The sequence below is a fragment of the Erinaceus europaeus genome, chromosome 8 (genome assembly GCF_950295315.1).
Source record: "Erinaceus europaeus chromosome 8, mEriEur2.1, whole genome shotgun sequence".
NCBI classification, from domain to species: domain Eukaryota; kingdom Metazoa; phylum Chordata; class Mammalia; order Eulipotyphla; family Erinaceidae; genus Erinaceus; species Erinaceus europaeus.
Window position 1 is genome coordinate 113,850,835 of NC_080169.1, and position 13,719 is coordinate 113,864,553.

At 46.3% G+C, this 13,719-nt stretch overlaps 2 protein-coding genes and 1 pseudogene across 2 annotated transcripts in view; 1 reads left to right on the plus strand and 2 right to left on the minus strand.

The window, feature by feature from the left end:
* The window catches only part of AGK (acylglycerol kinase), a 344,250-nt gene that overhangs the window by 168,481 nt on the left and 162,050 nt on the right, over positions 1-13,719 (plus strand). The gene's annotated exons all lie outside the window — the stretch shown is intronic.
* The window catches only part of DENND11 (DENN domain containing 11), a 55,003-nt gene that overhangs the window by 27,585 nt on the left and 13,699 nt on the right, over positions 1-13,719 (minus strand). The window lies entirely within an intron of this gene.
* LOC103121564 (large ribosomal subunit protein mL49-like) lies at positions 4,156-5,229 on the minus strand (annotated as a pseudogene).

Genomic DNA, 13,719 nt, shown 5'->3' on the forward strand with positions numbered 1-13,719 from the left:
ATACAATTTGAGATCTGGGAGTGTGATGCATCCAGTTCTGTACTTTCTTCTCAAGATTGTTTTGGCAATTCTAGATCTTTTCTGGCTCCAGATAAACATCTGTAGCATTTGTTCTATCCTCCTAAAAAATGTGGTTGTGATCTTGATGGGGATAGCATTAAATTTGTATATGACTCTGAGTAGTATATTCATTTTGATGATGTTAATTCTTCCAACCCATGAACATGGAAAATCTTTCTCCATCTTTGTGTCTTTTTCTATTTCCCTGAGTAGTGACTCTTAATTTTCAGCATACAAGTCTTTCACTTCTTTGGTTAGGTTTATTCCTAGATATTTTATTGTTTTTGTTGCTATAGTAAGAGGAATTGATTTCTGGATTTCAACTTCTTCTAACTTAATTGTCTCTAATTTGTCCTTGATCTTGCTAATTCTGTCTATTCTCTCTGCCCTCTACTGTTTTCTGGAGTTCATCTATTTTGTTACCCTGTTCTGATACTATTTTAGTTTGTTCAACTAGTTGTGTTCTTAACTCAGCTATTTCAGCTTTCAGCTCTCTGGTAACCTTGAGATAATTAGTGTTTTCTTCCAGAGTCTCATTGGTTGTTTCTACATATCTGATGACAAGGATAAGGTTCAGCACCAAGTGCTCTCACATTCCCCAAGGACAGTACTGCAGTGACCTGAGACAACTCTGTCCTCTCCCTTTAAATATGTGTTACCATCTTTAAGATTTTTTTTTTTTTTTTGCCTCTAGGGCTACTGCTGGGATTCAGTGCCAGCACTACAAATCCACTGCTCCTGGAAGCCATTTTTTCCATTTTATTGGGTAAGACAGAGAGAAAATGAGTGTGTGTGGGGGATACAGAGAGAGATAGAGAGAGAGAGAGAGAGAGAGACCTGCAGACCTGCTCACCACTTGTGAAGCAACCCCCCTGCAAGTGGGGAAGCCAGTCCTTAAGATGTATTAGGGGGAGAGAGGTGGAGAAAGGGGAACAGAGAGAGAGAGAGGTAGAGAGAAAGAGAGAGAGAGAGATGCAGACCTGCTTAACCACTTGTAAAGCAACCCCCTGTAAGTGGGGGAGCCAGTCCTTAAAATGTACTGAGGGGAGGGTCAGGTGGTGGCGCAGTGGGTTAAGCGCACGTGGCACAAAGAGCAGGGACCGGCTCGAGCCCCCGGCTCCCCACCTGCAGGGGAGTTGCTTCAAGGGCGGTGAAGCAGGTCTGCAGGTGTCTATCTTTCTCTCCCCCTCTCTGTCTTCCCCTCCTCTCTCCATTTCTCTCTGTCCTATCCAACAACAAAGCAACGTCAACAATGGCAATAATAACCGCAAGGAGGCTGCAACAACTAGGGCAACAAAAAGGGGGAAAAATGGCCTCCAGGAGCGGTGGATTCATGGTGCAGGCACCGAGCCCAGCAATAACCCTGGAGGAAAAAAAAAAATATATTAGGGGAAGAGAGATATGGAGAGAGGGGAATAGAGAGGTAGAGAGAGAGAGAAGAGTAAAGAAAAAGAGGAAGAGAAAAAAACCAGAGCATCACTCCAGTGCCAGGGATCAAACTCAGGGCCTCACACAGGCTAGTCCAGTTTCTAGCACTGAGTCAACTCCCATCCACTCTGTCCCCACCTCTACGGCTCCTCCAGGATCTGCTGCCCAGCTTCCACAATGCTACACTCACTTTCCTCCACAGTTTCTGCTTTCCTCCACCTCCACCTGTCTGTAAGTCCATAGTAACTTGCTAGAACTGTCTCTCTGCTTTGCATGAAAGGATAAGTACAGAAAAAGCACACAAATCACCACTGACAGCTAGGATTATTACTGTATTAATCATCTGAACTTCTAACATCATAAATCAACTTTGCAGGGTCTCTGCAATTTACATAAATGCAATTAGTTTGTATTCTGTTTGTCTTGCCCTTGATCAGTGTTTTTTTTTCCCCCACAAGATTCATCCATCTTGATGAATGCAGCAGTAATGTATTCATGTCTTTTTTTTTCTAGTTGTTTTATTTTAATTTGAATGCAGAGAGAAACTGGGGGCCAGGCAGTGGCACACCAAGTTAAGTGCACATAGTACTTAAGCTCAAGGACCCCTGGAAGGATCCTGGTTTGAGCCCTTGATTTCCCCACCCGCAGGAGGGGTGCTTCACAAGTGGTGAAGCAAGTCTGCAGGAGTCTATCTTTCTCTCTCCCTATTTCCCCCTCCTCTCTCAATTTCTCTCAATCCTATCCAATAAAAATGGGGGGAAAAAAACTGGCCACCAAGAGCAGCAGGATTCATAGTGCCTAACCCTAACCCTAACCCTCCAGTGATAAACCTAGAGGCAAAAAGAGAGGAGGGAGGAAGGGGGGAGAGAGAGAGAGAGATATTTTGTCAGCAGGGGAAAGTAGAGTAGTGAGAGACACCTGCAGCACTGTTTCACTGTTCATGAAGCTTTCCCCCTACTGGTGTGGACCAGGGGCTTGAATGCAGGTCCTTATCCATGTGTTCCACCAGGTGTACCACCACCAGGCCCCTCATTTCTTATTTCTACCCTATGCATGTAACACAGCTGAGTGACTCAGGTAGTGATGTATCGTTAGTTGGCTTCCAATGTGAAGCTTTCACAAGCAGGACTAATGTCAACGATTCTGTACTTGTCATCTGACGAACAAACAAGCAGCGACTGTCTCCTGCTTGGGACTGACACGGGCTGAACTATTTCTCTGAATTCCCCTCCTGGGATGTTTCCAGTTGAGACTGGGAAGGTGGGAGTGAAGCAGTACACCGTGCTTGCACGGGAAGGTCTGAACTCTTGTATGAGGTAGGCCACCCATGGGCGCTTATTGTTTGCTGGGGAGGTGTTGGTATGCATGATACCCCTTCTGTTTAATTTGGTTTAAATCCCCCCTGCTTAACACTATTCTATTTACATAACCACTTCATTCTATTTACATAACCACTGTTAACAAGTTCCACCCTCCCTCCAGGGCATTTGTGGTTCAGTGATAGGATTCTTGCCTAATCTGCCCCCTCTTTGTCACACTCTGATTTTCACCAGTCACTTTTCTCTCCACCCTCTCTATGTCACATCCTGTTTCCACCTTACTTGGCAAGTATATATAAAGACAGCATTGTGAGTTTTACGGTACTGTACTTGAGTATAGCTTAGCTCGTCTTAGGTTGTGCTGCGCCCTGCATGAATAAAGAGATACTGCCTACAACCCAGCCATGAGTCCCTGGTCGTCTGTTACCTGCCCGTGAAGCCAGCCCGGCGAAAACAACATAACCCATCGAAAACAACAGGGAGGGGGCACTGGGATTCTGGATCCACCTTATCTTGGACCCCATTTGAGCTGCTCTGATTCCCCCTGAGCGAGGTATGTGTTGAGCTCCATTATAAAGTACATCATCCTTCCACTCAGATGTGGAATATAGAGAATTGAAACATATGAACTTGAACAAAGAAGAAAAAAAAATAGAGTCAACCCTTATCTATATGACCTTGGGAAAACTATGGTGGTTCCCCTTACAGGGGAGCGGGGGGAATAGAGCTTTGATGGTATGAATGGTATGGAATTAAAATCCTATTATCTTTTCTAAAAATATTTATTTATTAATAAGAGAAGAAAAGGAGGGGAGGAGGAAGGGAAGGGAGAGGATCAAAGAGAATTAGACATTCCTCTGATAAATGAGTGTCCAGGAATTGAATTTAGTCCAACAGTTTATCCACTGTGCACCTTCCCAGACCACCTCCTATTATCTTATAGTTCTGTAGATCACTAATAAAATATATATTAAGCAACAATAAAAAAATCAAGTACATTGTCCTCACCAGGAATACCCACATCATTAAAGTCAGGGGTGGTGGGAGGTGACCCCAGCTTCCTGTCCGTACTCCTGAGCATCATTAAAGTCAGGGGTGGTGGGAGGTGACCCCAGCTTCCTGTCCGTACTCCTGAGCATCATTCTGTTTTCTTTCTTCCCAACTTTCCATTTGTTTTTTATTTGTAAATACTGTATACATTTCAATAGCTTAAATTGTATATACGGCCAATAAAAACTTGCATTGACAGTTTGTGGGGTCGGCAGGCTTGTGCGAACCTCCAGTTGGTCTCGAGCTCTTCCCCTAACCGTCTCCGGGCAGAGGGTGCAAACGTGTGTCTAGAACTAGTCGCATCAGATGAAGGGCCCCATCTCCGAGCAGAGGGCATGGCGGGGGGGGTGGGGTGGGGGGGGCAGGATCTGCACTCCACCTCAGATGGTTTGCTGCTGCCCTGGGAGACGGGGTGACTCCCAGCTTCTCTCTTCCTGAACCCCCACCCCCATCTAGCTGCCACCCGGTCAGCCAGCAGGAGGGACCCCTTGTGCAGACTGCAGGATAGCTGGTGTCTGGGGTAGAGCAAAGAGCCAATTCTCCGGGACCCCATCCTGTCCCCTGCAGCAAGCCAGGATTAGTGGAAGGGTGCCCACCGGTCAGCCGGGCACCACCTCTCCTCCATCAGAGATGCAGCAACCCCCCACATTTCAACAGCTGGGTCCAGGGGGCTCCAAAGAGGGGGGCAGGAAGCAGGCCAAGGTTGGGGATGCTTGGGGGAAGATAGCAGCTAATGCCACCCGCCAGCCAGGCTGCTCCCGGTGCTGGTCCTCTCCCCTTTCCACACAGGTTCCGAAGACTTAGAGGCTGCTGCCCAAGCACTTGCCCCCTGGGAACCCCTGGGGTCCTCAGAAGCCCTTCTCCAGCAGCCAGGCTTTGAGCTGCTTATCAAAGTAGCCCCTGATCCGCAGGGTGCCTGTCACCTCGTTGACCTGCATGACGGGCCTCTTCCCCAGCAGGGGGCTCAGAAAACCTTCCACGTCCTTCTGCAGGGCCCATATGTCCAGCCCTCCACCTTCCGGATGACAGTCATCTGGCGGTTGCCGTGTGTGATGTCCTTGTAGACCGGGATGTTATGCATCCGAGAGCGCCGCACGAAGTACGGCAGGTCGGGAGGGGTGTCTCTCGGGGGCATCCAGCCGCTAGGAGTGGGGTAAGACTCGTGCTTTGGAGGCTCTGGGATGCTGGTGGGAGGTAGCAGGTGCTCCACAAAGTGGTATTCATCCACAGATTCCACGAAACCAGGGTGTGCAGGAGGTGCCTGGGTGTGACCCAGCCTCCGTAGCCCGCAGCTCGGTCGGACCCCGAGCCTCCAGCTGGCCGCCGCAGCCCGGAACACAGTGGCCACCATCTTGGACGACCCCTTAGGAGCGCTTCTAGTCCCCAACTTTCCATTTTTCTTTCACAACTGTCTGACCAGCAGAGTCAATCACCAGACAGACAGCAGTCTTACATAGGCTATCTAATCTAGTCAGTCTCTAATTATAACTTAAGATGAACTTCTTAGGGGGTCTTTAGGGCCCTGGAGCATGATGGTTGGAAAAGGACCACACTGGGAGCAAGTGTTTTGCAGACACACAGATCACAGGGAAAAGCCATGTGTCAACAGCTCTACTATAAACTAACAACCTCCCCCACCGAGGTGATTTGGAAAAAAAAATCAAATTCTTATACTAAGTCCATCCACTCATTCACCCATCCACCCAAATATTAACACATCTTCCTCCTATCTACTCATATCTCCTAGTGGTTATGTTTCTTTGACTAATAATGCTTTAGCTGTTGTAAATATATACACATATCTGTTGGTTGCATCCCTGGGAGTAAAACTGCTGTAGAAAATGTTGGTATCATCCATGTCCAGCGGAGCAGCAGTTACAGAAGCCAGACCTCCCACCTTCTGTGCCCCATAATGATCTTGGGTCCATACTCCCAGAGGGGTAAAGAATAGGGAAGCTTCCAATGGAGGGGATGGGATATGGACCTCTCACGATGGGAACTATATGAAATTGTGCCCCCTGATATCTTACAATCTTGTTAATTATTATTAACTCACTAATAAATATTTTTAAAAGAAAGTATTGGTTTATTGCTGTCACTAAGGAACTTTATTACCAAAACAGCATCTCTTAAAGAGTATTTAATAGGCCTTCTGTAGAAAGGAAAATGAATCTTTCTGAAAGTGATTTGAACCAGTTAGGTTAAGCAAAGACAGGCATATTCCTTCACTGCTGCACCATCATAGTCTCAAAGACAATACTTTGTACTCTGAGATCAATATACTGCTTAATGTCTCCAAAATTATTTGCCCTTAAAAACCTATTTTTAAGGCCCAATTTGTGGGACTTATATTACAGAAGGCATTTATTTAAAGAAATACCAGTACTGAGGGAGTTCAAGTTGACCCTCAATACCCAGCCTTCCCTTCTTCTAGGAAGCAGAACTTCCTATATTTAGCTTGGTACATGACCTTCCAAATGATGACTGTGTTCAGCCCTTTCTTGCGTATATAGATGGACCGTGCAGCCTAGAACTTCATTCAGATACACATGATACTGGGTACCAAACTCAGGACTGAATGCTTTCAAGTCCAAAGTCCAACCACTGTGCCAGCTCCTGGGCCACAGGAATCAATCTTAAAGGCTCTCATCAGAAGAATCTTAAAAAAAAAAATCTGAGTATGGATTATCACAAATGTTAAAAAGATTTATAGTAATCACTTTGCTGTATGTACACATATCAAATCATTACACTGTAAACCTGAAACTAATATGATGGTGTTAATTATATCTTTTATTTTTATTGCCACCAGGGTTATCGATGGGGCTTAATGAATCTACTGTTCCTGGTGGCATCTTTCTTTCTTTTTAAAAAAGATTTTATTTATTAATGAGAAAGACAGGAGGAGAGAGAGAGAGAGAGAAAGAACCAGACATCACTCTGGTACACATGCTACCAGGGATTGAACTCTGGACCTCAAGCTTGAGAGCCCAATGCTTTATCCACTGCACAACCTCCCGGACCACAATTTAAAAAAAAAAAAAAAAAACTAGGACAGAGAAAAATTGAGAGAGGTGGTCCAGGAGGCTGCGCAGTGAATAGGGCATTGGACTCTCAAGTGTGAGGTCCTGAGTTCAGTCCCTGGTATCACATGTACCAGAGTGATGTCTGGCTCTTTCTCTCTCTCCTCCTATCTTTCTCATTAATAAATAAAATCTTTTTTAAAAAAATGAGAGAGGAGGGGAGACAGCTGTGGCCTGCTTCACTGCTTGTAAAGCCCCCCTCCCCTACCCCTGCAGGTGGAGAACAGAGGCTGGAATCCGAGTCCTCATCTTTTTTTTTTGTCTCCAGGACTCATTGCCTGCATTATGAATCCACTGCTTCTGGAGGTCATTTTCCCTTTTGTTGCCCTTGTTGTTTATCGTCGTTGTGTTGTTATTGCTGTCATTGTTGTTGGACAGGACAGAGAGAAATCTAGAGAGAAGGGGAAGACAGAGACAGAGAGAGAAAGACCTGTTTCACCGCCTGTGAAGCGACTCCCCTGCAAGTGGGGAGCCAGGGACTCTAACCAGGATCCTTATGCCGGTCCTTGTGCTTTGCGCCGTGTGCACTTAACCTACTGCGCTACTACACACCCTCCACCCCAGTCCTCATCTTAACATATCCACTAAACACACTGCACCACTGGCCCCAGTGCCAATTATATCTTGATTTCTTTTTTAGATAGGAACAGAGAACTACAGAGACAGAGTGAAACAGACAACAGCACTAAAGCTTCCTTCAACGTGGTGGGATATGGGTTTGAATCTGGGTCACAAACTCAGCAAACAAGCAGAACAGTATTCAAATGAGCAATTTCCCTGGCCCAATAAAAATATTTTTGGGGGTCGGCGGTAGGTAGCGCAGTGGGTTAAGCACACATGGTGCGAAGTGCAAGGACCTGCGAACGAGCCCTTGGCTTCCAACCTGCAGGGGGCGTCGCTTCACAGGCGGTGAAGCAGGTCTGCAGGTGTCTCTCCTTCTGTCTTCCGTCCTCTCTTGATTTCTATCTGTCCTATCCAAAAACAACAACAGTTGACAACAATTAATAATAATGACAACAAGGGTAACAACAAGGGCAACAAAATGGGGAAAATGGTCTCCAGAAGCGGTGAATTCATAGTGCAGGCCCGCGCCCCAGCGATAACCCTGGAGGCAAAAAAAAAAAAAAGTTTTTTAAGTGCTCTTTTTTAAAAAAAGATAAGTTAATGGAGGAATTTACCTAGGCTAATAACCAGAGGGTGGTAATAACACTCATTTTGTAGGAAATTAGCTTAGTCTTAGAGATTTTTATCAAAGTACTTTGACTTCCTTTCTCCCCAACCCCCACCGGAGCACTGCTCAGATCTGCCGTAGATGACCGAACCTGGGCCCTCAGAGCCTCTGGCATGCAAGCCTTTTTGCAAAACTATTATACTGTCTCCCCAGCCTGCAACTTACTTTCAAGCAGCTTAGAAAAGGGAAAAAAAGAACAAAAAGTTTGGGGGTCAGAAGGTGGTGCACTTGGTTGCAGGTTCAAGCCTGTCGCGAGCAAGGAATCAGAGCACGCTTGGAGAGCGTGTTGGGGTTAAGCAATCATTCTTTACTTATTTTAGATGCCAGAGAAAGGTCACACATTCACACAACACACAGTCAACCCAATACCTCTCCTTACTAGTAGCTGTTCACAGGTAAGGCTCATGACGTGTTCACCATCCACTGTGTTGCTGGACTGGAGGTCCTTTGTCTGCTGGCGCAACCAGACCAGCGAGGGTCTCTGGAAGCTGGGGAAGCGGTTACTTAGCCTGGCCGCGTGTGCTTAAGTCTCTAGCAGACTGGCAGCATCCCGGTCAGTAATGGTGAAGGTGTTTCATCCAGCTAGTTTCTGAGCCTTTACTTATACTAGCTTGCCTCTGGTTTCAAAGTTACATCTCCATTGGCCAGTCAGGTTCGGGTTGATGTCTTATCCTATGCATACATATGTCTCTGTCTTTATCACACTATGCAGGTGCACTATGGTTACTATAGTTACTAGGGTTACATGTTCACTACAAAGCCCCCAGTCCCCACATGTGTGGGGGAAATGGGGGGATGGTGACACTTCACAAGTGGTAAAGCAGTGCTACAGGGGTCTCCTTTCTCTCTCCCTCTATGTCTTCCCTTCCCCTCAATTTCTCTGTCTCTATCCAAAAAATAAATTAAAAGCTCTAAAAATATATTTATTATTATTTTTGTATACAGTGTCCTACTAGAACACTAGCCTAGTTTTCCCAAAGCAAGTAGTATACATGGGCTAATGATGGAGAATCCCACATTTGCGGCTATCTGAATTCCATCGTGAGGCCTGTGAGGAGAGCAGAAACTGGCACTCAGTGGAACTAAGCCATGGAGGAACACGCACCCCCTCCTACCTGCCTGCCACCTCAGTCTGACATGTTGTGAGCTCTCCCCGTCAATCTGGTGCTATTATTTTCCACTGAACTCCACAGACTTCTTCCCACACTTCACAGCAAATCGCAAGCTCAACCCTTCAACACCCACATCCAGGGGCTGACCTCAGGTCTTTTGTAAGATGAGGTGCTGTGGGAGATGGGTGGTAGTGCAGAGGGTTAATAAGCACATGTGGTGCAAAGCACAAGGACCAGTGTGAGGATCCCAGATTCGAGCCCCCCGGCTCCCTACCTGCAGGGAAGTCGCTTCACAGGCAGTGAAGCAGGTCTGCAGGTGTCTATCTTTCTCTCCCCCTCTCTGTCTTCCCCTCCTCTCTCATTTCTCTCTGTCCTATCCAACAATGACGACATCAACAACAATAACTACTACAACAATAAAACAAGGGCAACAAAAGGGAATAAATTTAAAAAAAAAGATGAGGTGCCATATTTTATTTAATTATCTCAATTATTTAGCACACAGGTGTTGGGACTATGTGTAAGCATGATAGAGCTTAGGGAGAACTACCCCCATCCTTGGATGGAGGTCTGAGAAGATACCCTCTTGGTGAATCCTCTCTCAACCGAGGTGAGCAAAAGGGGGGAACCTCAGACTTGGTTCTTTCCTTCTTGATTCTCAGGCCCACAGAAACCCCAATACTTCTCCCCATTAACTGCAGGCCACATGGCCCGCCTACTTTAAGATTCACTTACTCAAAGTCACCTTCTGATCACAGAAGAACACACCTTATCACACACTCCTAGCAGTGCCCCTTGATGTACTCAATTTGCATCAAACCTTGCTTATCTTCTCTCTATCTTGCCTTAACTGGTTCAACCCCTCTCAGGTAATTAAATGCCTGCATCAGGAGACTAATTCTCTTGACCTTTATGTATCTGCATCAACTCTTGTCATACCAGCCCCCTACCATAGGGCAAGCCGACCTTTAAGAAACCTGTAATTTCTGACATATTACAATAATAATTTCCTTTGTTTGGTTTTCTATTTAACTCATGTCCATCTGCTAATAAATGAGTTCTGAGCATGTTGCAGGCTCCCCTGTGTCTTTACTCTAGAAAGAACAGGTCCGTTACCTTTCCCCTGGAGATCACCCCACCAGAGACCCTGACACACAGAAAAGCATCTCGCCATTTTTATTAGCTTCCTATCTTTCTGAAATGTGTTGCTGACAGCTTTTTGAATGCTGGGTCCCTCACTCACAGAGATAGATGCAGAGAAAAAGAGAGAGAGAGACGATAGCACTAAAGCTCCCTTCACTGTTGTGGGGGCCGGACTCAAAGCTGGACTGAGAACATGGCAAAGCAGTGCACTATCCAGGTGGGCCGGCCATTCTACCTGCCCAGCACAGGGATTCTGAGAGGACACCTTCCACACTGTAGCAGAGCTGTCTATGATGCAGGAAATCTAGCACAATGTCAACAGACAGGGGACTCCACGTGAATGTCATAAAAGTTCTCCCTGTGCCAGCTTTCCAACTTTTCTGAGGTTAAAAAAAAAGTTTTGGGAGTCTGGCGGAAATGCTGCAGGTTAAGCGCATGCTGCACAAAGTGCAAGGACCAGCATAAGGATCCTGGTTCAAGCCCCAGCTCCCCAACTGCAAGGGAGTCGCTTCACAGGTGGTAAAGCAGGTCTGCAGGTGTCTATCTTTCTCTCCCCCTCTCTGTCTTCCCCTCCTCTCTCCATTTCTCTCTGTCCTATCTAACAGTGATGACATCAATAACAACAATAACTACAACAACAATAAAAAACAATAAGGGCAATAAAAGGAAAATAAATAAATATTAAAAAATTTTTTTTAAGTTTCAAATAGGCTGGGGGTATGGATCGACCTGCCAACACCCACATCCAGCAGAGAAGCAATTACAGAAGCCAGAACTCCTACCTTCTGCTCCCCAAAAACAACCTTGATCTGTACTCCCAGTGGGGGAGAGGTGATAGGAAGAAGAGGGTAAGAGGGCTCTGAACTCCAGCTTCATCAGCACCCAGAGAGAGGGACATATGGAGGTAGTAATGGTGTCATGAGTAACTTGGAGGGGAAGAGAGGACTAGTCGGACCTGGAAGAAAAAGAGGGCAATTGTGTATAGACGCGGACAGACAGTTGTGGAGATGATGGTGGGCCCATGTCTACAACCTTAGGCGAACTGTAGTGACTGAAGATTCAGAACTCTGGTGATAGAAATAGTGTGGGATTATTCCCTGTTGACATATAATTTTGTAAATCAGTATTAAATCACTCATAAAATTTAAAAAATAAAAAAATTCCACACACATATGGAAAATATAATAGAAACCACAGACATGTGAGTTAATAAATAAAGTAAGTAAATAAATAATTAAGATAAGCCTGAAGCACTCTGCCAAAGCTAGGAACCATTTAGGCAATGTTCGAGAAAGGCCATCTATGAACAGAAACAGATCGCTGTCATCAAAAACGGGAAGCCAGTTTAGGCAGGAAACTGGCAGAGCCTCTGAGGACAGGGACTTTACAGAAATCACCATGAGTCCTGTTATGCTGCTTAAACCTCACGCTGAACACGACCAGCCCAAGGCTCAGTCTTCACTCCCAGGGCTGGAGTCAGCTCAACAGACCAGCCCAGGTACCAGAGTCTGGGAGAGGCGGCAACACGGCAAGTGCCTCATCAGTATTTCTCCCACTGTTTTAAAAAGATATTTTATGGGAGCCGGGTAGTAGTGCAGCGGGTTAAGCACTTAACCTACTGCAAGTGGAGCAAAGCAAAAGGACCGGAGTAAGGATCCCGGTTCGAGCCCCAGGCTCCCCACCTGCAGGGGAGTCACTTCACAGGTGGTGAAGCAGGTCTGCAGGTGTCTGTCTTTCTCTTCCCCTCTCTGTCTTCCCCTCATCTCTCCATTTCTCTCTGTCCTATCCAACAACAACAACATCAATAACAACAATAATAACTACAATAACAATAAAAAACAAGGGTAACAAAAGGGAAAATAAATAAATATTTTAAAAGATATTCTATTTACTTATTTATTGCATGAAGACAAAAAGAGATTGTGGAGGGGAGATAGAGAGGGAGTTCTTCACTTGTGAAGCTTTCCTCCTGCAGGGAGTGAGCAGCGAGGGGATTGAACCCAGGTCCCTGAGCACGGTTACATGTGTTCTCAACTGAGTGCACTACCACTAGGCCTATTTTATTTTATTTTATTTTATTTTATTTTATTTTATTGATTGGATAGAGACAGAGAGAAATTAGGCAGGGGGTAGGGAGATAAAGAGGGAGAGAGAAAGAGATTCACCTGCAGACCTGCTTCACCTGCAGGTGGGGACCAGGGGTTGAACCCAGGCCCCTTGTGGTACGTGTGCTCAATCAGGTGCACTGACCTGGGCTCCTCCCCAATCTTCCTTCCACCTCATCTTCCCTCTTCTGGGGCCACATTGTGGGCCTATCATAGGTATCCCCAGTCCCTACCTAGCCTCTGGCTGTAAAGACAACATAAGAGGAGGGGTTAGTTCTCAACCCACCCAGGCAGCAAATGTGCAACAGTGCTGTGGGCATTCAGCGATGCGCCTGCAGGGACAGAAGTGAGCTGCACAGCAGGTGTCGTCCAGACAGACTGGTCTCTGTGGAAAGGCTGATTCAGCTGCTCAGGTGGAGCCGAAGTCCCTCCCGGCTGGAATATACAGGCCCTCCTTTCTGGATGCCAGCCACCTCCCACCCCACCCCATCCCACCCCACCCTAAGCAAATGTCTGATAAGCCCCGAGCCTGGGTGAGATGTACCCTCTGCTGTCCACATGCAGGGCTGCCTCTGTCTCCAATTTCTGTTTAAATGGGAACTGAAAGGGCTGGGTGGGTGGCACATGCAGTAAAGCATGCATATGACAATGCTCAAGGACTTGGGTTCAAACCCCTAGTCCTCACCTGCAGGGAGGAGGTTTCACAAGTGGTGAAGCAGTGCTTCCGGTCTTTCTCTCTTCCTCCCTATCTCCCCCCCCTTCCACTTGATTATTCTGTCTCTATGCAATAATAAAGGAATACTGGGCCGATGGAAAAGTCATGATGGGGGGGCCAGGTGGTAGGTAGCACACCAAGTTAAGCACACATAGCACAAAGCACAAGGACCTTGCGTAAGGATCCCTGTTCGAGCCCCCGGTTCCCTACCTGCAGGGGGTCACTTCAAAAGCAGTGAAGCAGGTCTGCAGGTGTCTGTCTTTTCCTCCCCCTCTATCTTCCACTCCCCTCTCAATTTCTCTGTCCTATCCAATTAAAAAAAAAAAAAGGAAAAAGGAAAAATGGCCACCAGGAGCAGTGGTATTCATAGTGCTGGCACTAAACCCCAGCCACCCTAGAGACAAAAAGAAAGAAAAAAAAAAGTCATGACACATCACACATTTGCAGACGAGTATAGAAAATATATCGTAAGT